General features: G+C 35.4%; 1 protein-coding gene and 1 long non-coding RNA gene across 2 annotated transcripts in view; both read right to left on the minus strand.

Annotated features, from left to right (window-relative positions):
- The window catches only part of LOC135083765 (complexin), a 435,534-nt gene that overhangs the window by 178,794 nt on the left and 231,858 nt on the right, over window positions 1-24,882 (minus strand). The gene's annotated exons all lie outside the window — the stretch shown is intronic.
- LOC135083840 (uncharacterized) lies at window positions 2,542-5,163 on the minus strand. Its single transcript, XR_010259724.1, has 4 exons — window positions 4,932-5,163; window positions 4,170-4,384; window positions 3,765-3,992; window positions 2,542-3,005 (listed from the first exon to the last, which is right to left on the minus strand). It is a non-coding gene; the product is annotated as an uncharacterized LOC135083840 (long non-coding RNA).

Raw genomic sequence — 24,882 nt, forward strand, 5'->3', positions numbered from 1 at the left:
TATGTGGAACTAAAATAAAAAGTTGATTTTTCAGTAAAATATGATTTTATTTTTATTTTTATAAGTTTTTCCTATCTTCTCATCACTAATTACAACCAATATATTTTTTTCGCGCACTAAAAAAAAATTGAGCCTTGTAGTGTTAAAAGTGCGCGCGGCGGCCGGCTCGCCATTTTATGCGCGTGACGTCATATTACAGTGACTGGCTCATATTTGTATGGGTGGAATCTTGCAAGCTGAATTAAGACCCACTTCCAGGCAACCGATTAAGCTGAAATTTCGCAAACACATGTGATTTGGATGACCATGCAATATTATGATGACATGGAGCTAATCTGATGATGGAGCTGGAAGGTGGCCATAGGAACTCTATAATAAAACGACTTAAATCCATCGAGTTTCGGTTCGTTCGTTTTGTATTGACGAGTACTTTAATTCTATATAGTAATCAGTGGGCTAATTCAAACGCATTTGTCGAGAGTAGAAATCGTCTGTCAAATAATTTTCTAGTAATCAATTTTGAACTGATTGTCAAGGTAATACAGTTGAAAATTGAATATCAAAGCCAGACTACGCCTAATGTCAGATCAGCCGATGGTAGATGCCAAATTTCCAATATCGCGTACGAAGACGGAGAACTTTGTCAATATAGTGGTACATAAGGGTCATAATTAGTGGATGCCGACGATTTTCGCGCTGTCATCTCAACGACTGCCCACCCTTGTCGTTAGAGCAGTCGACTGGATAGAAAGCATGGAATTAACATGGTGATTGATAAACTAGGTGCAAATAAGCATAGGTATTTTATAACCACAGAATGCTTTTTGCTTAAATTTGAAAATAAAGGATATTGTTCTGCGTCCATACATCGTTCGCCCCAAGACCCCCAAGCAATGAAATAATGATTTTTATATGTGAAATTACTTAACGATTGTCACCTTATACTCCACTAGCTTTTCGCTCGCGGCTTCGCGCGCGTGGCCTACATTAGGTACCTACATATTTTACGGAACCCTATTATTTTCCAAAATAAAATTTAGCCTGTTACTCGTGGATAATGTAGCTTTCGAATGGTGAAAGAATTTAATAAAAACGGTCCAATAGTTTTTGAGTCTATTCATTACAACCAAACAAACAAAGTTTTCCTCTTTATAATATTAGTGTAGATACTTAAAGCACGGATAAGCGGGAGATTCGTTACAATAGGAAAAATGCTTCAGATTTTGAGGTTATTAGCATAACAGAAGTACATTTCCATTTTCTATCTTCTATAGGTACTTATAATAAATCTGTAGAGAGGTCAACTCTGTACATGAAATATATTTTCAAAATAACTATCAGGGGGTGATACTGATGCCAAAAATGCAATCAGTAAAATTTTTGTCTGTCTGTCTGTCTGTATGTTCCTTATAGAAACAAAAACTACTCGACGGATTTTAACGAAACTTGGTACAATTATTCTTCATACTCCTGGGCAGGTTATAGTATACTTAGGAATTCCCACGGGAACAGGAATTAGCGGGAAAATCCTTTTGTATGAAAAATCTAAACCGCTTAAGTTAGACGGTTTAAATTTCGCACGTAGGTACTTTAGTAAACTAATTCCCACGGGAACTGGAATTCGTGGGAAAATCCCTTTGTATGAAAAATCTAAACCGCTTTAGTTAGACGCTTGAAATTTGACATGTAGGTATCTTAATAAACTTAAAGCTTAGTTACAACAGGATATTGCAAAATTCCCACGTGAACGGGAAAAAACATTTGAACGAAAAAATCTAAACCGCGTAAGATAGATGAAGGGGGTAAAACGGGATCCACGCGTACGAAGTCGCGGGCGGCCGCTAGTTGCTAATAAAACTATTTATTGTCAAGAATTATATGTATAATAATGCGAATTCCCGTTCCCGTGGGAATTAGTTTACTAAAGTACCTACGTGCGAAATTTAAAGCGTCTAACTTAAGCGGTTTAGATTTTTCATACAAAAGGATTTTCCCGCTAATTCCTGTTCCCGTGAGAATTCCTAAGTATACTATAACCTGCCCAGGAGTATGAAGAATAATTGTACCAAGTTTCGTTAAAATCCGTCTAGTAGTTTTTGTTTCTATAAGGAACATACAGACGGACAGACAGACAGACAAAAATTTTACTGATTGCATTTTTGGCATCAGTATCACCCCCTGATAGTTATTTTGAAAATTATATTTCATGTACAGAATTGACCTCTCTACAGATTTATTATAAGTAGGTATAGATAATTATGTAGGAGAGACGTCTTAATTACACTTTAAATTGTAGATCGATAAAGAACACCTTTGTCAAACCGTATGAATAGCAGCAAATAGAACTTTGCGTATTGGAAAAATAGGAATGCCTAGGTACGGAAAAGCCAAACATTTTTTAAAAAGAAGTTAATATATTTTACTTACATTTAAATCCAAAAATATCTTTATTCCGACCCAAGGGTAAGTAGGCAGTTATGTAGGTATAAATGAAAATACGTATGTAGGTACTTATTATTTATTAATGGTCATGTTCTACATTTTCTATTAAATATGGGCCCAATACATCAATGATGTCGCCATCACAACAAAGTACCATAAATGGTTTAACGAGATTCCGATATTTGTATAGGGAATAAGTTTTTTTTTTGGTATGCATAATTGCTACTTTTTTGCACATAAATGTATGTATGTACCATCCATGATGACAATAGCCTTTCTTTGTGGTAAATCGTTTCCTGGCTTCCCGAAAAGAGACTGGAACATAAAGGTTTCTTTGGGCTACTTCCTCTCTACTAATATGTTGTAACCCTAAATTTGCTGGTACGAAATGTTCCTCTGCGTGCTTTCATTACATATTTTGTAAGAGTACTCCTTGAAATGCCAAGTAATGTAGCTATTCTGTCATCTGAATCACCGGTCCTCAGCTTCATTAAATAAGCACCAACTGTAGTAATTCGTGCTCTCTGATAGTATCTATGGCAAAGAAGATCTGAAGGACGAATCTGAAAATAAAATAAAACATCAGATTCACAGTTCAACAATAAGAAGAGCAATATTTATATAGGATTAACGACTTTTGTGTGTAACGGAATAGTAAGATGAGTGATGAAAGATAATTTATGATTTGAATGCTGAATGATGAGGAATGATTGGTCTATGGAGGAAACGAAAGGGATGAATGAGGAACGAGGATTGAGAGTGAGAATAGTGGTAGTTTAAAAGAGTAGTCTGTTGTTATGCAGGAAGTATAAATAAAACTTTACTGAGTTTATTTGGCTCAGGGAATTTTTAACTGGCTTTATAATAGTAAAAATTATGTTTAATATTATGTAAGTAATAATATTGCAATATTTTAATAATATAAGTCTATTTGTATTATACAGGGTGGAAACGATAAGTGATCTATAACACTTTTAATATTGTGTGGCTGGCATACATTTAGTATGGAGGCTGAAAACATTGAATTTTCGGATAGATCCAGTTAATTCTGTAACTATTTACTGATACCGTTAGAAAGAGCTCGTGAAGCACTTTCAGGATGAGTAACCAGTTTTTCGATATCTTGTGTAGTTTAGAAATAATCGAGTGAGATCACTTATCGTTTCCACCCTGTATAACCTGTATGGATGAGAGTAGTGGCAGATTGAAAGCAATGGAAGGAGTTGAAGGATGGGAAGGCTGATTCGGAAAAAACCTTTTTTATTATTATAATAAACCGGCATAATTATTTTTATGTATTATAAAACTGGCAGGGCTCTTACCTCTCTGGGTTGAATCCAATTTCGAACAATGTTTAATATATCTTGATTATTCTCTGTATCCAAACAATGACTTCAAGTTCGCAATAATGAACAACCACATCCAACACAAACTTGTTGGTGACCTACCGGGGCACCGGTTGGCATATCTGGAGAGTCTTGTGAAGTAGGTGTGGTATCTCTTTGCAATAATGAGTGACAAGCCCCACAGATGTAGTCATTTGCAGTAACCTGTTTAAAAATAATAATAATTAGAAATAAGTTTAAAAAAATTATCAGTTTTTTAATGTCCCGCACTTAAATTATTTTATTTTAGTATTAATTTACAGAAACCAATAACTTTACAAGAATTAGACTGATTGTATAGCCAATAACATTTTATTAAATAAGGACTTTAGCGTGCATTACCTCTAATGGAGTTAGTCGTTCCACAATTATGTTCCTGATGTTAATATGATGTTGAGTGTTAGTTCTCAGGGACATGAGCTGATGTGAACGTGTTCTAGGCTCTAGTGTTCTACTGCAAAGCACACATTTTCTGCTAAGATTTGAAGTAGATGCATTTGTGTTGTATCATGGGCTTGGGTCCAACATGTTGTGCATATAAGATCATGAGCTGTAACCTGTAAAAATAAATAGATTCATTGCATGCCATGCCACACATACTCCTGTGCGTTGAATAAATTGAGCCGCAAACCATAAAAAAAATGATAATTCAATATTATGTGCTGTTAGTAGAATTTTGGGTCAGAGGGTAGGGTTAAACAGCTTTAGTAAATAAGCATTGTTGTTATAATAATTAATTATGACGTGTTACAAACTTAGTTACAAAAAATAATAATCTAGTAGTCTTAGTTCCAAAAAACAAAACAAAACAAGCTTTCATTGAGAGCAGGGAGATAGTGTCAAAGTAAATAATTCCTTAGATTTACACCAAAACCAGCTGGATTGTCAACATAATTGTTGTTTCGCTCATGCCTCCATTGCGCTGTACCATCGACTAGTTTCTTACAATCGAATCGGGCCTGGCTGTCCACACTGTCCAGGGTTGAACCACAGATAACAGCGGAACATTCATTTCAAGACAACCCGCCATGAGAATGGCAATTCAGAAGTTTGGCAAGGCTAGTACTTATTCATAAGATTGCAGAGCAAAATGTAGGTACTTACCGATCGAGGTGCTGCCCATTGTTGTGTATAATTAAGTTGCTCATTTTCTAACACCATAGAACCACCAGCCGAGCCTTGGCCGAGCCACACAAAAACAGTAAATCCCAGGCTGAGTATGTCGTTATTGCAATCAATCAGAGTCCGTTTGAATAGCCAAGTTTGTAGTTAATAAAGTTCCGAAAATAAAAGCTAAAACACAAACGAATCACAAAGAAGGATCAAGCAAGACAGCAACACAGCAAGAGTGAGTGAGAGAGAAAAGGTGATGCGAGTGAATGACAATTTGACTAACAAATAGGGATGTCCATTTAGAATAGACATAATCGATTAAATTGAGCGTTTTTGAAAAAATTTTATTTTTAAACATTGTGTTGCTATAAATATTTATTTTATTTATTTAATAGGACAACCAACAAGACATACACTGGAAGACAATCAATATTTACAACGTATTTAACTTAATCTAAGTGCTGCCTTAATTATAGGTTGCCACGGCATGCAATAGTGGACTTATACATAAACAGTGTCTACACTTAAAGAAAAGAGTAAATATCGTCAGTTGCAGGTTCACTTGGGGTAACTGACAAAATACGGTTTTTGAGTTAAATATACAGTTTTTCTTAGTTTTTTCTGCTCTTTCGAATGGTATACGTAAAAAAATTCTAGCTTTAAAAAAATTACAATTACACGGACATTTTCAGGTGTGAACTTTTCAGATTTTCTTCACAATTTTGGTGTAACTGACATTGTAATAATTTTACCAGGTTGAATTGGTGTATCTGTAATAATGTAAAAATTTTGCTACAAAACTTTGCAATTACACTGATTTGCTAAGGTTTATAACATGAAATAAATAGGAATTTAGAAAGTTTTAAGGCATATTACATTATTATTATACCAGCAGTATCAGTTAAAGAAGTTAAAGTTAGCTCAACAAAAAAATAAATTGAAATTGAGCAACTATCCAGCCAACTAGGCGTCACTGCGCGTTGTTAACATTAACCTGTTGTTACTCTGTTACTTTTACTGTTGTAGTACTCATGACCTTAATTCAACATTGCTATAAAGAGGTGGGAAATTAAATCCATTTTGTTTTCAGTTTAAGTTGCCCCGTAGAGCTAAATACGGTATTGGTAAGTCAAAGCTTAAAAAAATATTGAAATTACTTAGTTTCACAGTAATACTTTAGTTATTTCAATATTTCTGTCTTAAAAAACTTAAATACACATATTTTCTTGATTCCCATGGCTTTTTTAACATTTTTTAATGAATAAAATAAAAGTTACTTCTAATAAAATAAAAAATAAAACAAAGAAAACGACAAAATGTTATGTTTTTCATGAATTCTCTTATTTTTTAATACTTTTACGTAAATTATACAGCAACTAAGTAAACAAAACCCAGCAAAAACATCAAATTATTTTAATTTGGGCAGTACTTACACCAATTTGACCTATGTTTTCTCCAAAAGTATGGTGTAAAATTAGTGTAACTGTCAAAAGTACAAAAATACATTGGTGTAACTGCAATTTATTTCCTTAACTAAGACATATTAGATAATTCTTTTTATTTAAACTAAAACCGCGTAGAATTCTAAGCATTTCTGTAAAAACAGATCCAAAAAAGGTTAAATAGGAAAAAAGTTATGTCCGATTTAAGATGAAAAAAAACTTTAAACGGCTCTACTGAAAAACTGTATTTTGTCAGTTACCCCAAGTGAACCTGCAACTGACGATATGTAAATGTAGGTAAATAAATGTGATTAAATATACATAAAATGCAATAATCCACTGAAGCGCTGCGGGCGCGGCGGATCTGCGCCCGTCTAAAGGTCTAATGATTAGACTCTAGTCTAATCGATCATACCATTATTTACTTAAATCGAATTAAAAAAGCGCATCTCTGTCTCTGCTCTGTCAATATGTCGGCTTAGATTAATAATCTAAGTATGTCGGTGACTTTGATTTCGTTTAAATACTTTTAAAATATTTTTTCGAACTGCAACTTGTCCGATAGGTTTGGACACTTGCAAGTAAATAAATAAAATATACATAAAATTATGGTCTTAGGGCGATTTTTATCAATGTCCTTTGTCTGCTCGATTGCATTGATGGTAAGGAGCAATGGTATTATCTATAATATCATTGGTAAGGAGGTACTGTTCTAAATACATATTATGATAGTTGAGATGGTTGAGAATATTTCCGGGTCGATCGCTTCCACCTTCGGCCTAGATAGTACCTACCTACCTACTTATACGCCAAACTATCTTATGATTGTTATGCATTGTTAAGTAGGGTTATAATACCTAATTATGATTGTTATGCATTGTAAGTAGGGTTATAAATAATTATAATTTACATAAGCAGCAGGTCGGTTATTTTTATTTAGGCAAATGTAATATTTTAAAAGACAATACGTACGATCAGATATTAAGATCAAAGATAAAGATTTCTGCTGTGAAAAAAAATATAAAACAGCTAACTTCTATATCAAGTTCCAACGTCGCTATACGTACCTACCTACTTAATGCTACTGGATTATACGTTCATAGCTCAGAAGTTTAGTCCTTTTTCAGCAGTGTTTAGTAAGAATATTATTACAAATGGGCTTTTAGGGATTTTGTTCACATGGAATAAACGACAAAGTTCTTAGTTACTTATCCAATAGGTAGTAGTAACATATATGTAGAAAACAGGAACTTAGATGCCAACGAAAGAAAATAGGCTATCAAATGTTGTTTTGGGGACTTACCTTTATAAAAATATCACATTTAAAAATTCATACCATTTGTTGTTATTTAAAAAACAATGTCAATTTTGACGATTAACTGAAAGTCTATTATCTATGAATATAGTAGCGATATATGGTATCCAGCGGCAATGGCAGTGCAAAATTTTGACAATGACTGTAGTTATCATACTTCGAGTTTGTCCATGGAGACGGCAAAAGTCCTTTAGTTGGCCATAAAGTAAACTTAACGGAAAATGTTACTTAATTGATACCGAGGCGCAACCTGGAAGCATTGCTAAGTGTGCTCCTCGTTACTGGTTCATCGTTCGTCATCGTCATTGTTCGTAAAAACCGGGTCGCGGCAGGCAAATAATAAAATTAGTCTTATGTCTTCTCCCTTATTAACTTCGATGGATAAATAGCTAAACCTCCTTGCGCGTAACTGACGTTTGTTGGAAAACCGATTTTTTCAGGCCATCGGATTTTAATTTCAAAAGTCATTGACCAATCCCAGTTCATATAATAACTATTATGACGTTTTCTATTGGCCAAAAGATTTAACTCTCTAAAAATCCGCGTGCAACCATATCCTGCTTAAATATTGTGCACTTTATTCAGCACAGATTAAACAAGCTAAATGACAAATAGAATAGATTGAAATGACAGATTGCACTTGAATTACCCTACAGAGGGTCTAATGATGGAGCTGGAAGGTAATTCGCAATAAAACGACACAATCGCATCAAGTTTGGGTTTGGTTCAATTTTAATTTCTGTGATGGGTCTGGGTGTTAATATGTAAAATAAGTTTGTATTTACAAAAAAAAATGTATTTAAGTATGTTTATATCCGTTTTCTAGTGAGCGGATACTGTGAATGTACGTCACGCGGGGTCACGTGACCGTCGGCGGCACTCAATATTTAAGCGAACTTTGAATGCCTATAAAATCATAACTACTGGGTATTTTTGAATAAAATAAAAACTAATGTATTTGTAAATGTAAAAGCCTAACTGTAACATAGGTTTCAAGTGATTTTGCATACCTAGTAACATTCTCAATTACGTTTATGATCAGACCATTTTGAAATATATTTTTTTTATATTAATCGCGAGTTAAGTTTTTATAGAGTAAGCGTGAATCCTCTTAGCCCTTATTTCAATTTAAGTCTATAGCTTAGATAAACGCTAAGACATTACATGAAAGAAAATTCACTTTCTAATCAATATGCTAAAACAAGATATTAAGACTGAGTTGCACCACCTAACTTTGACCGTGACTAAAACGATAACCGGTGTTTTTTGTATGAAGTTTGACAGATTTTTGACGTTTGTCAAAGTTAAAGTAAGATGGTGCAACCCAGCCTAAATATCATTGTTTTAACTAATTTGACACATAAACATTAGAAAATGTCGCGGAAGACGATTAGCGCCATCTATCGTAACCAAGGCGGAATAAAATAAGCATGCTTCCTCTCCCGCCCGAAACGGAATCAACCTAAATCGTTTTCCCGATTCATCCTGCCTATAGGGTTGCCTCTCTGTATCAGTTGGTATAAAAAAATACATACAGCCGAACATTATAACCTCCTCCTTTTTTGAAGTCGGTTAAAAATGACTTTTAAGAATTAATGCTCACCTATCTATCGCAACTCGATGCTCAAGAACATCTAGTTAGTTCAGTAGCTTAATGGAAATGCAAACTGACAGAAGTAACTGACAGTTAACGTCTTCAAAAACGGTATGTAAATATTATTTGAATGAAAGTTAGTTACGGAATGATTATAAAAACACAGGAGCATTAACAACGTGAAATTCTTCAAAATAATTCTACAAAAAATCCTGTGAAAATTTTGCGTTGTTTGAGTCTATTTTAGTTTTTATCATGAATATTAGTAATAAAGTTTTTATAAACAATAATGATTTTATCATTATTTTATAAGAATAAATATTAATAAAAGCGTGCATATGATGTCAGTGGCTTTATTCAAATGTGCCTGCTTATAATTATCTTAGTTTGTTATTGCAATATTTTTTGCAACAACTGGAATATTTACGAAAAGGAGCAGTTGACAACCCTACTTCAATCGGAAGCCAGATAAAGGCGCATGATAAACTGTGGAAATGCTCCTGTAAGCTGCCACGCGAATATTAACTTTAAGACAAAGGAACAAAAGCCATATCTGAGTATCTATACTTATAATAAATCTGTAGAGAGGTCAATTCTGTACATGAAATATATTTTCAAAATAACTATCAGGGTGCCGTGTGGTGACGGCAGAGTAGAATACATTTTGCCGTGTGGTGACGGCAGAGTAGAATACATTTGTCACCAACCCCTACTCTTCCCGCGGGTGTCGTAAGAGGCGACTTAGGGACTACACATCAAACAGAGAACGGGCAGCAGCGCTCTCTGACAAACATAAATCTTTTAAACTGCGATCTCCAACCCGCCTGCCAAGCGTGGGGATTATGGCAAAACCCTCCACTATAGTGGAGGAGGCTCATAGTCCAGCAGTGGACTGTAAAGGGCTGTTGATGATGATGATGAACTATCAGGGGGTGATTAGTGATCGATACTGATGCCAAAAATGCAATCAGTAAAATTTTTGTCTGTCTGTCTGTCTGTCTGTCTGTATGTTCCTTATAGAAACAAAAACTACTTGACGGATTTTAACGAAACTTGGTATAATTATTCTTCGTACTCCTGGGCAGGTTATAGGATACTTAGGAATTCCCACGGGCACGGGAATTAGCGGGAAAATCCTTTTGTATTAAAAATCTAAACTGCTTAAGTTAGACGCTTGAAATTAGGCATGCAGGTACCTTAGTAAACTCAAAGCTTAGTTACAACAGAATAATTGCAAAATTCCCACGGGAACGGGAGTTAGCGGGAAAAAACATTTGTATGAAAAAATCTAAGCCGCGTAAGATAGATGAAGGGGGTAAAACGGGATCCACGCGTACGAAGTCGCGGGCGGCCGCTAGTCTTAGAATAAGTACAACAAGCAAAAATATTATTTGAAACACATCAATCCTATGCAGGTGGGAACAATCAATCTTAGATCGCTCGATGATGTATACCCGTCCCGTTCGGGAGGGTGGCGTTTGAAAGGGATAGAATGTAATCGGGAAATAATGGACGCTGTGTTTTGAAATGAAATATTTACTGTTCTGTTTTAATGGCATTCTGTGGGAAAAAGATGACTTTCCCACAGAATGCCAAGGAAACTTTTGTTTTGAGGGATTGACATTCAAAATTTTGTTGCTAACTACAATATGATTGTAATACCTACATAGATATTTAAGTTGACATTGTAGAACGGTAACTTATTGATAAATGGTTAAAAAAAAGTTGGTAGTGTCGCGGGCCTAATAATCCTCATACAGTACAATTTTTTTAAAAATAATATTTACTTTTTTTTAATCCACAAGAGGAAGTTCTTGGCTTTATTTATTAGCCCATTAACCCCTCGTGCCAAACTAATCAGGCTTTAAATATTTAAAACATATGATTAATTTAATAGAGATGGGTGTTTTCTTTAAATAAAGTGTATGCATTCATAAAAATGTTTGTAGAATTTTCCAACATTATTTAATAAATGAACAAAAGTTTGAGCTGTAGAAGTCACTTTAGTGTCGAGTGCAAGTAAGTAAGCATACTAACTTGAAGTCTCTTCTGCATTCGAGGCAATATTTTGACTCAAATATATCTGCAAGTTTGCAGTAATGGCTTCCTATCGTAGTTGCGGTATTTTGGTGGAAATTCAACTTTCTTCTCGTATTATTAAAGTTGAATTTAAATAAAATCTTTGACATTTTATATAGCGCCATGTAGTTCTAACTAAGCAAAGTTGCATATTATGGAGAATGAGTACCGGATATAACAAGGTTTGAATAAGTAAAATTGGTTGTAGGTATTGTATGGGTATCGAGCTGTGACCTCTGTTAAGGTAGTACATTAAGTCAACTACTAGGTCAGTTGACCAACTATACATATGCAGTACAGAAAATAAGTAACGTATGGTAAAGAACGAAATAATAACCGTAACAATTTCATGATATCTTAATGTTATATTATATTCATGACGAAAATTTTCTCAAGTCAAGTGATGTGACGTGACAGGCATACAAAAGTGCGCGTCACGCGATACAGCGATTGCGTCACGTAGTACCGGAACAGCTCCCTCGGGCACTCGAGTTAGAGCACTCGTTCTAATACTTGCAGGTTACCGAGGTAACTTCATAGGAGGTTAGGTCGATTTGTGGGTTTAGCTAATACCATAACCAGCTGGGCTAGGATGCGCGCCGTTATATACTCTTATCGACATCAAAATGTATGGGCAAAATCGATAAAATGGTGTGATAACCGCTTATCGCGGTGCGCATCCTAGATCTACTGTTCATTATAGACTTCGTAAGAAAGACAAAGAATCAATATTACAGATAAAATATACTCGTAACTTAATTTCGAACTCCTCCTATGTTCTTCTGATTGATTTGGTAGCGGGTCCAAGGACAGTTTAACGACAAACTTGACCTTCACTGGTTAGGTTTTTATTGGCGGTCAAGCTGTAGATCCTGGCTACACAGGAGTCGCAGCGGTGGGAACGAGAGGTGGGAATAGTCCCGTGCAAAATATTTTGAGAGATATTTTCTTAAATTTCGAAACTTAAACTCAGTGGTCATACCTGCTCCAGCTTTCACACATAGTCAAACCCATTTCTATGGAACCGGCCATGCTTCATTCTCTATTCAGTATTATTATTTTATTATGTAAACCTCGTTTGTGTGGGCTGTAATGGCTAGTGCCTGAATTTATGAGCGCAAATGAGTCGATTCCAGTGGTTTTGGAGCAAAGAGAAGGTTTTAGTTACGTCAAAACATCAGTGATACTTCAGATGTGCTTTCGAAATTGTAATCATCATCATCACTTACCATCAGGTGAGATACAGGCCAAGAACTTCCTCGTTGGGTATAAAAAAAGTATACTGCTACAGCTCTTTTACATCTTCACAATAATCGACTTTATTATTGCTATACCTATAGTAATTTAACTTCAGAATTACGAATGTCATTCATCATCATAACACTTCTACAGAAAGTAAAATAAAATGAAAGCGTATTCAAATACAAAAATAATATGTTTAAATACCCTTTCACACTTTCTTCTCAGTTTGCCAAGTTACTTTTATTTCAAAATCTAATTAGCTTAGAACTAGTGTTGTGCCTTATTAGGCTTGGTGGACCATTCAGTCCAGCCGAACACAACTTACTATGGATTAGGTGGAGTAGAGATTTGCTATTTTTAATTTTATTTGCATGCAGCATGAAGCTCATTATTAGAAATTATGTAAGTACTGGCATACTAACCGCCTCTGTGGTCTAGCGGTAAGACCACCTGCTTCAAACGCAGATGCCCCGGGCACAATCCCGGGTTCTATTCCCAGTGGGGGCAGATTTTCTGATCGGTTTTGTTGGTGGTAGGGCTTGTTCTAAGTCCACCTGGCTAGCTACCACCATCTTACCTAAGTCTGTCGCCATAACAACAATGTTGACAGCATTGTTGTGTTCCGGCAGTAGAGGTAAGATAGCCAGGTCCTCCGTGGTTGAAGATTCCGGGTGAAGCTCGCTTCCACCTTCGGCCTGATCATCACTTACCATCAGGTGAGATACAGGCCAAGAGCTTCCTCGTTGTGGATAAAAAAATACTGATTTCTATTAAATTATGTTCAATTCGTGTAAATTTGATTTGATGATGTATTTTTATTTTAGGTAAATTAAGTTATAAGGTATTTCAAGTTTTTAGCCTTTCGAATATCAGCCGTATAGTCTAATATCGACTTGGTTACACCACTAGCGCGGACCCTATTAAATCCAACTTTAAAAGAGTTTTAATTCAGTCATAAAGAGATAATATCAAAGGAAAGGTTAAACTCGAACTTATTCTGAGAGGATTTACATGAATAATGAGCTCGAAGCTAATTAATGCTTTCTTTTAAGTCTGAAGTAATTTACCATTATCGCTACGAGGGACCTCTGGGGATTAGAACTGGGGGGTTTTACTAAATTACTAAGCAAGACTTACGGCCGAATACTGAAACACTATTCAAATCTGTCACTCAGCTGACGGGCTCCTAAATTTAAGTATCCTTCAATTTTAAATGGTATTCTCAAACGCCACTCAACGGATTTGAAGCCGTGATCAGCTAAGCAGCTCTCAAATGATTACCTACTGGCAACATTTACCAAAAAAAGTATGTTTTCATTTACATAAATGATAACTTTACGTTTTTTATCCATTTCACGCAGCATCGTTTGGTTATGTATTGTCTTTTATGGAAATATACTCAATGAACTGAACATAGAACAGTTTATTTTTAGTTTCTAATATATATATAAATCTCGCTTTATCATATAAAAAATTAATGCTTGCATTTTTATTCAATTAAAAAAATAATTATAAAGGTGATACTTTTTATTGTTGAAATCTATTAAGTGGCGATCGTGGACCGAAACGTAACCACAATTGACATTTATCATTGTTGACAGAGTATCAAATTGACAATCAACAACTCTTGGAAATGCTGCTATAGCTTAAACATGGCTTAAACCCATTTCCGATGTCCCCATATTCCTCAGAAATAGGCATGTTTATGTGAAGCGATTTCATAGCAGCTATTTGGGTTGTTACTTTGTGCACTAGTACGATGCACAGTTGGCTGTTCGATGTGGAAGATATCACCTAGTACACCACGTTCATAGAACAGTACCCTACTGTAACCCTACTGTACTTCCCGTTGCGTAGAACAGTAGGGTTATAATAAGTATTTGGTCCACTGGTTGTAAGGCGTTTGGTGAGGGGTTTCAAAGAGCTTCCAAATTATGAATCCAGAAACAACACCGTTTCTTTAGAGACGCTGAACCTCGCTCGGAATTGCATGTCATTATAATAATATTTTTCAATAGCGTTCAGCCTTATTGCGTTCCTGCGATTAGATCTAGGTATTTACTCGAGGCTCGAAAGAAATGATAACGATGACACACATTATTTACCACTATTTAGGTCGATTTAGGTGTAAGAATGGGATTTAAGATACCGCGCAAGCACTCTCAAATTTAACGGCTGCTCAAGACGATTTGACAGTTGTTTGAGTAATGCTTAGCGTTGAATGGCGTTTCAGTATTCGAAAATTCATTTAAGTGGCGTTTGAGTGCAACTTAATTTGAGAGGTGCTTAAAAATTGAGAACTGCTCAGATATTGTTTTGAGTATGCGAAATGTAAGTTTAGGAGCTGCTTAACTATTTAAGAAGCCGTCAAATATTTAAATGGCGTTTCAGTATTCGGCCGTTAGGTTAACAATTTTCTTAAAAATGTAGTGAAATTAAATGACAATGAAAAGACAGTTCTTTTAAAGTTCCCGAGAGTTCTAATGGATCAAAAAAATAATAGTAATTAATTTAACAACCGTAACTGATGGATATTGTACCTACTACTATTTTTCGCTTGAGAAAAATGAGACGTTCCTTTTCGCTTGCCAGGCGACTGCTTTAACCATTAAGCTACAAACTTCGACATTGTCAAAAATCATTTGTGAAATTGTGAAAAAGTGAATAATATTAACTTTGGCAAAACAAACTTTGGGCTACGTAACTAACAGTAAAAATAAACAAAATAGTAACACTAAGACTGGGTTGCACCATCTTACTTTAACAAACGTCAAAAATCTGTCAAATCCAGACAAAAAGCACCGGTTATCGTTAAAGTTAGGTGGTGCAACTCAGCCTAAAAGTTTGTGTTACGCTTGAAAATACCTTTTTTTGACAAAATGGAATCAATGAGTTTTTTAAAGAAATATAACCACAAAATAAACTGAAATGTGTGTAAAGTTAAGTATGAGATGCTCTGAAGCAGTCAAATCCCTGCAGGTGCATGCACTTAACGACAGATGGCGTTGGCGCTTTAACAACGTCAATTTATGGCGCCAACAGGATGAGTAAACCAAACAACTATTAGTACTAGTACAGCAAACCTCACGGAGTTAGGTGCTTTCTCTGCGTGTGAACTGGAAGACAATTACCTGAAACGAAATTACTTAGAATTAATATTACATAGAATATCTTATCCACTCTTGTGGCGGAGTTTTGGGCTGACACTGTGAAGGTTTGTTGTCGACACGAAAAGAAGAAGAAGAAGATAGAGTATCTTTTGTTTATTGGGGTTTTGTAACTAGAGTACTTAACTATTACAAAAGAAGAGGTATAGCTTCTTTCAAAGTATGTACCTACAAAATACAATGTAATAGGCACTCATACTGTACGAAGTCGATTAGGAAGACAGACATATTTGAGGCCTATGTCCAGCAGTGGACTACTAAACTGGCATTATGATGGTGTGTGCTACTACTACCAGCACACATTATCTTATCCTTGCCACAATTAAATCAAAAACTATACAAATTCATATTTTCTATGTGCTTATTACTATTTCTGTCTAATGCGTCGTATAATTGTTTGAAAAGTTTTATTTAGTTTAAGATTATGAAGTGAAAACTTATTGTTTTATGTTCTACGTTTCGTGCTTATTCATAAAATCTATGTTAAAGCTTTTATTTTAAATACATGATAAATAAAAGCTTGTAATTAACATAGATCAACTTTTATTTTCGTGTATGTTATGTCAAAATGTTTCTTTAACAATAATAAAAGCATAAATCCCAAGCCCCCAATCGGTCACTTTAGTTTTAACCCAAATCATTAACGTCATTATTTTAGGGACCATCCGGTCAAGCTGATTCGATTCGCTCGTCCTTCGTCAAACGGACAGCTCGCTTGGTCAAGTTGTGGTTGTAAACATTATTGGCAGATTTTGACGAAGATTTCATAAAGATATTGGTGTTTTGGGCAAGAAAATGTCGCGGTAAATAATTTTAGTTGGCTATAGTGCGAGCGCGAACGGTTGGTTTTATGTGTGTTCCTCCTTGAATTATATTTTTATTAGATTATCATAGTGTTTGGGAAAACAATCCAGAATTTCTAAGCTTAGAAACATTACATAAAAGTTTGCATTAGCACACTATGAATGATGCAAGTAGGCTCCCAAATAGCACTTTTACATGTCCCACCCAACCCAACCACTGCTCCGGGTCTGTAATATGGGCCAGTGCTAAGAAGCAGCGCAAAAAACTTAGACAATATTGCCAGCCTTTTTTAAAGATAAAAAAAAATCACTATCAATAACATTCCAATTTAGTATGGGACTAGAAGCACAGTGTTAAATGTCTAAGGATATTTATTTATTAATTATTTATTCTTGCGGTACTTTTACAACAGAAACCTCAATAAAATAATTGCCTGCATTTGAGCAGCGTGTCGTATGTAAATACGTTTTAATACCTTTGCTGTTTTAAAACAATTTTATACATTTTACCGTGAACAAACATGTGCTTTTTGCAGACCACTCAATATCATCTACCAGCAAAAAACCAACGTGATATGTGATTCAATAAATTTTGCGAAGGCAAAAATACTTCGTAACGCTGACGTAAATTGTTAAGCTTTATTACAAAGGGATAAAGTTTAATTTGATTTGACGCCTGAAATATGTGTTTGGGCTGCGGAATGGACTCACTAGGGTTGTGTTTTGTTTTTAAGGAAAATAGATCGTATACTTTGGGCTGTTAGGTTGTTTTTGTCACTTAAGAACATTAGTGTCTGTCATTTGTGAAGTCAATTGTGCTTCGTTGCTATCAAGTTACGGGAATTTCTGTCGTACGCTCATCGAGTTAAGTACTAATGTGGCATCTGATGTAATGGGTGCTTTTGAAAACATAGAAGCTTGTTTTGTTACCATGTTTCTGAGCAAATAAATGATTTATTTATTACTTTACTCTTATGAGTAAAAGTATATTATGTATGGCACCTAGAATTTACAATAACATCCCCTTAACAATAAAAAAATTAGAATTGTATGAATTTAAAATGAAGGTTAAAAATTTATTAATTGAAAAATGTTATTATAATCTGACGGACTTCCTAAGTGACAAATTTTGATTTACTTCTTAATATATATTTTTTTCCATTTAATCTGATTATGCAACATTGACTTTAACTTTAATTTGATTTGATTATGCAGTATTATTGTAATTGATATTTTATTTTTAATTTAATTTGTACACCGCAAAGGTACGACATGTTGATACCATTTTAAATGCTGACTTAACACCTTATGTACACATGTTTGAACAAATAAATGTATCTTTATCTTTATCTTTATCTTTATCTTTATCTTTATTTATTTTATTTAAACTGTAAGTACTAATGTAAGTTATTTTAAAATATCGCGTTAAGACCCGTGTTTCTCTATTTTAATAGAAGGACTAGGCACTTTTTACCTAATGAATTGAAGAAGGGTAATTTATTTATTTATTTATTTATTTATTTTATTGGTCTGCCAACAATTGTACAATAATACTTGTATTATATTACTAAATTCTAACTTAATTTCTAATTGTACAATATATGATGGGCAAACACAGCATGCATAATGAAAGTAATAGTAGGTATGTTACTGTAGACATTGATCTACTTATCTAATAAGTGTGCTTGACGCCTAAATTTATTAATCGACATGCCAAATAAGTCTAGTTCAGTGCTGTACTCATTATACAATTTACAGAGTCTAGATATTGGGGAGTAGGATCCAGATACCGTTTTTCTGAAGGGCGGACACAGGATTTTGATTGGATATCTAGGATATTTGTAGGGAACTTTAAGATTGAGTTTAGATAGAAGATGTGGACAGTCAACAATTCCATTTATTAATTTAAATAAAAATATAAGATCGAGTGCAGTTCTACGGTTTTCTAAAGGTTTCATTTTAAACTGATCTAGTCGTTTTGAGTAGCTCGGAATTTTTTTAGCTTTACCTGTAGAATAGGCTAAGTGATTAAGAAACCGTTTTTGGACGCGTTCCAGTCTAAGTGTATGAGTTGCGTAGTGTGGACGCCAAACAACCCCACCATACTCCAAAGTGCTACGAACAAGGCTATTAAAAAGAAAGATTTTGGTAGCTGACTTTCGAAATGATTTTGTGTTCCTCATGATAAAGCCAAGTGTTTTAAAAGTTTTTTTAATAATGTATTCGATATGAGGAACAAATGTTAGTTTTTTATCCAGTAGTATGCCAAGATCCCTTATTATGTCAACTTTATTCAGATGCAAACCGTGCATAGTGTAGTTATGCATGATTGGGTTCAATTTACGAGTGAAGGTGATTTGAGAACATTTCTTAACATTGAGCTGCATGTTATTATTAGTGCACCAATGTTCAAGCCTATCGACATCACTCTGAAGCAGCAGCGCATCCCTATGAGAACACACGACAATACGTAATGTTTTTTACTTATTCTTAAACCATTGAGTCAATCAGCTATAGAGTTATTAAGTCCTCGTAGGCTTTTCTACTCGCATTACTCGTCATTTTAAAGTAAAACAGGCACTAGTTAAATTTTGCTCCCACAAAAATGCGTACCGACTCGACAAAAAACTGTTCAAATTCCCAAGAGTTTTGCCGTTTCAAAGTTTGATCACGGCCATTCCCAAAATACTATCAAAATGTAGCGCAAAGGGAATTCCTTATTTTTGTAGTCGCACAAAAATGCACGTCGAACAAAGGGAAAATGGACACACATTTCGGCGTCAACCCTAAAAACCGGATATGTGCGGGTGATAACCAGTCAGAACCGGTTTAATCCGACGTGTCGGATAAGCCGGGTGTGTGAGGCCATAAATTGCTCCTATTGTACACTTGTCGAGATAGTTGTGGAATTGTTATTTGGAGGTAAAGTGAGCTCGTGTTTAAAGTTTTAAAATTATTTAGTACACTTAGGCTGAGTTGCACCACCTAACTTTGACCGTAACTATAACGATAACCGGTGTTTTTTGTTTGAAGTTTGACAGATTTTTGACGTTTGCCAAAGTTAAAGTAAGATGGTGCAACCCAGCCTTACTGCTACATTTATTTAACTATCCAACTCACTAGTTTTAGCATCATGAAGTTAAATAAGACATTGTACCTATAGTTTATTCTAGCTGAACCGGCGAACTTGTTACGCCTATGTTCATCAGAATAATGTAATAATGTTCATCAGAAATTATTTCATCATTAGATTCTAATGATGAAATAATTTTTCAAATGATAAATAATGTTATTTTGACTCATTGTTGAAATAGTAACCCTTTTAGATGTCCTTTCATTTTTAACAATTTCGATGACAAAATGTAAACTGATGTCGTTGTTGAACTAACTAAATAAAAAATTCTATGGCTGTAGGGCTTTATTAGCGAAATCCATTCCCAAACTTGTCAATTGAAGCAAACTAAGTTATTATGCGTATTTCCTCCATTTTTATCGGGACCGAAAAATAAAAGGGAACGCGGGTCGCACTCAGCTTCAAAGTTATGAAAGACGTTACATTTCCTTCGACGTCTTACAATAAATCGTCATTATCCCCCAATTATGGGGGATTGGCCCGTGATTATTATGTATGGCCATGGCGATTAGTTGCCATTGAATGACGCCTAAGTTTCATAGCATTTAGAACACAAGCGGAAAAAAATTGAATCACAAAGTCTGACCAATATCACGTTACATAATTTAAAGCTATGCATTCTGCACATCGAAACATTTATGGATTACTAGCGGCCGCCCGCGACTTCGTACGCGTGGATCCCGTTTTACCCCCTTCCCGCTGTTCTGTTGAAAATTTTCCTGAATTTTCTTTACTATAAACCTCACGGAGCCCGAGACCTTTCCAACGAATGCAAAACCGTAGAAATCGGTTCGTGCGTTCTGGAGTTATAGCGTCAAGGAGGAAAACCCGACTTATTTTTATACAGTAGATTAGCGGCCGCCTGCGAATTCGTACGCGTGGACCCCGTTTTACCCCCTTAGGAGTTGAATTTTACAAAATCTCGTCTTAGTGAGTAAATACGTTCTAAAAGGAACCCCCATGCAAAATTTGAGACTCGTAGCACTTGTAGTTTCTGAGATTTTGCGATGAATGAGTGAGTCAGTGACCTTTCGCTTTGTGGTTCAAAAATAGTTGTTACATCATAGAGAATACATACGAGTAAAAGGCGTTTTACACACGTGACAGTTGCTATAAGTCATTTCATTCTAACCCACTTCTAAAGGCCAAAATCAGTGGACATTCCAATTCGCTATGCCTTGATTATTGCTGGATCGATTTCCATCACTTTCCATTACGCCCGGGGCTAAGTTTAACAGCGTTACAAGTCTACACAATCCAATTTTGACCCTCGGACCCGACCCGGGCCAGTCCGGTCCAATCCGGTGCGAAATGAACCGCGGGATTGAAGTACTGACCCGGGTCGTTTCGAGCCCCTTCGAAAGTTAAGCAAGATTTAGTTTTAAAGTTAGTTTAAAATTAAGAAGGTCAAGTTTAAGATCACTTATGAGTGCTTATTTAAATGAAGCGGGGCTTATAGACATTAAAACAAAAGTCCATGGGATTATTTCATGAAATATCGTTTAGACTAATTTTAACTTTAGTAGTAAGAGTATTAATGCAGTATTAAGCAGGTATTTGACTGAAACACACCTGATGTTAAGTGAGATGCAGTTTAGTATGGTACCTAGGTACCCTTTAAGCTATTCACTATCACCTTGAAGAGAACGATATTATATTAAAGGCTGTGGTAACTATATTTTTAAAACACTTCTGTAAAGGACACAAAATTGTATGTTATTTTAAGGTAAAACTACTAAATGAATGGTCATACGTCACACCTAAGGATATCCTTAAACGCAAACGGAACGGAGAATCGCCGTAGTAAATAACTTAAACGACTACAACTCACGTTCTACGACGCTACGAACATGCTACGATGCTACGAGCATGCTCCAATCGTTTCTCTATACAGACAGATTCACGGTGTAGTAAGTTAGCTACGAAATGCTACGGCGTAGCGATTACTACGAATTCGTAGTTTGCAGTTCTGTGAGACAATCAAATCCCATCAAAAACAATACTTGTCAAAAAAACCAAGTCTCGCAACTCAGTTGTTCTACGGTAAAAAGTTGTGAGATCCATGTAATACCAAGTCCAGGCCAGGAAATCTTTAACGTTTTACATAAATTATTGACTTGGCCATCGCACTAAATAATTTAATTTACACGTGTTTTCATGCGATGGCCAAGTCAATATATTTATGTAAAACGTTGAAGATTTCCTGGCCTGGACTTGGTATTACATGGATCTGATAACTTTTTACCGTAGAACAACTGAGTTGCGAGACTTGGTTTTTTTGACAAGTATTGTTTTTGATGGGATCTCATTTCTTTTTGTATTTTGTAGACAGCAGTTATGTATCTAGAAAACTGGACCGAAATTGAAAAATTTTACTCGACTTGGCGGTTGCACTATCGTGCCCCCAAATCTCATTTCTTTTTGTATTTTGTAGACAGCAGTTATGTATCTAGAAAACTGGACCGAAATTGAAAAATTTTACTCGACTTGGCGGTTGCACTACCGTGCCCCCAAATATTTTAGTTTTTCCTTGATTTATACACCAAACACTACTTATATTCCAAATTTGAAGCTTCTAGGTCTGCTAGAAGTGCCTTAGAGTTTTGATGATCGGTGAGTCAGTGAGTGACAAAATTAAGTAACTTTGACCCGTTATAATTCTTAAACTACTGGTTCAAATTGAATGAAATTTGAAATATACCGTGTCTTTACAATGCCTGCATAGCTAATGAAAATTCAGCCTTCTAGTTTTATCCACAACGAAGTTACAGGCAGTCGAAAATGGCCTGAATTGCTTCGAGAAAAGGATGGTACGGCCGTGCCGCTTTTTTGCTCGACTTGATGGGGGCACTGCCGTGCCCCCAGATAGATATTTAATTGGTTTAACGTGAAATTATTTCATTAAAAACAGGAAATAAAGTAAGTAATGAATAAAATAATACTTCACTATTTTTTCATTCACGACAACTTTTGCCTTCGACCGTCTTTCCAACAAGTTTGTTTTGCTACTGTATTTGTATAAAGAGTGGTATGATCCTAATTCAAGTTTATAAAACTTAAAAGGAAGAGCTCCAAAACATTGTAATTAATTAGCTAAAGTAATAGTAATTAGTGACTTGTGTCTATGATTAAAATATCTTGTACTTTTGTATTGTACTACGGAGAAGAAGCAAATTTTATCATACCTATGAACGATTAGAGCTTACGAGTATAACTATATCTTAGTTTGTATAGATACACCTACTAAACATTAAGTCCGAGTTGCACCACTTAACTTTGTCTGTAACTATAACGTTAACCGGTGTTTTTTGTATGAAGCTTGACAGATTTTTGACGTTTGTCAAAGTTAAAGTAAGATGGTGCAACTCAACCTAAGCATCTAAACACAGCGTTCAACGACAAATCAAGGCATTGCGACACGCTTCTTATTAATTCCCCACCATCTCAATCGTGAAGCGGGAACCAGTGTCCCAATTTGGGATAATTCCGCCTATTTGTTATCTGTGACGGGGCGGGAGCTTATCCTCGTGCCGGGTGACTGTGAAATGGTACAGAGAGAGAATGTTATTGAGAATTTTATAATTTTGTACTTAATTTACAAAATTTACACACTTTATTAACAACAATTTTACCCGCCTCTGTGGTCTATTGGTAAGACCACCTGCTTCAGACGCAGAGGTCCCGGATTCGATTCCCAGTGGGGGCAGATTTTTCTGTTCGGTTTGGCTGGTGGTAGGGCTTGTTCTTAGTCCGCCTGGCTAGCACCATCTTACCTAAGTCTGTCGCCATAAAAATAATGTTAACAGCATTATTGTGTTTCGGCAGTTAGAGGTAAGATAGCCAGTTCCTCCGTAGTTGAGGATTCCGGGTGAAGCTCGCTTCCTACTTTCGGCCTGATCGTCATTTACCATCAGGTGAAATACAGCCTACGCCAAGAGCTTCCTCGTTGTAGTAAAAAAAAAAAACAAATAGTATGGCGTTTTGTTTTTGAAATTAGCTTTGCTTAGTTTGGGACTAGAAGCGCAGTGTAAAATGTCCAAGGATATTTATTTATTTATTAATTCCATAATATTATCCACAGAATCGAACTCGCGACTGTTTAGCATATCCAGTGCGCAAACCATCAGGAGATCATTGAGACCAAATGTTGCATTGGTGCTTGTTGTAAGTACAAACCACATCTCGTTTCCACCACTGCAACTTAAGTAAGGATTTACAATTTGGCCACAAATAAAAGCTAACTAGTGAAGACTTTAGTAGTCCCGGGAGGGATATTGGTAATTTAAACTTCCCTAACTGCAGGTAGTAGAAATTTCTCTCTCTCTTTTACTGTTGCCTAAGGCCCAGAACACACGGTGAAACGCAATTGCAACAATTATTTACATTTATATTTCAAACCGGTTTCAAACTGGTCGCGTCATGTGTGGTCTCTCAACGGAATCTACGGCAGAAACTTAGATGCAACTCAAAAGTAGTTAGTAGTAGTGCAGTTTCGTTGCAATTGCGTTTTACCGTGTGTTCTGGGCCTAAGGTTAACTGGTAGATAATGCCACATGACATTAAGTTCGCCTTTTGTACCGCTTTCTTTTGTGTGTGCAATAAGGATTTAAAAAATACAACAAATTATATTATTTAGTTCTTCGTTCTGCTTATAGAATACTTTCATGAACTCAATTCTTAAAATAGACTGTCCTCAAAATAAAAACAGCGTGGCCACCGGTGACGTCACTTCATTAGCGCTGACGTCACGGGCGCCGCCATTGTCTATGTTGAAGATACCGCTTTTTGTTCTTGAATATTATCTTAGCCACGTTTTATACTCTACAATACTAAAGCACTACTTATGGCTGACTTGCACCATCTTACTTTAACTTTGACAAACGTCAAAAATCTGTCAAACACCATACAAAAAGCACCGGTTATTGTTATTGTTTCGGTTAAAATAAGGTGGTGGAACTCCGCCTTTTATTCTAAAAGGCGATTAGCAATTAAAATGTATGTAATGAAATGAAGTAGATATAAAATTGTTTAAAGACTAAGCTACTCAGTCTTATGTCAAAGGTAAATAAAAATTGAAACATCTACACTAATAAAATAAGTAAAATTTTATAAAAAAAAAAAAACCGACTCCAAAAAACCTACACTAAAACGTAGAAAAATAATTACT

This window comes from Ostrinia nubilalis, chromosome 24 (assembly GCF_963855985.1).
Source record: "Ostrinia nubilalis chromosome 24, ilOstNubi1.1, whole genome shotgun sequence".
In the NCBI taxonomy this organism is placed as follows: domain Eukaryota; kingdom Metazoa; phylum Arthropoda; class Insecta; order Lepidoptera; family Crambidae; genus Ostrinia; species Ostrinia nubilalis.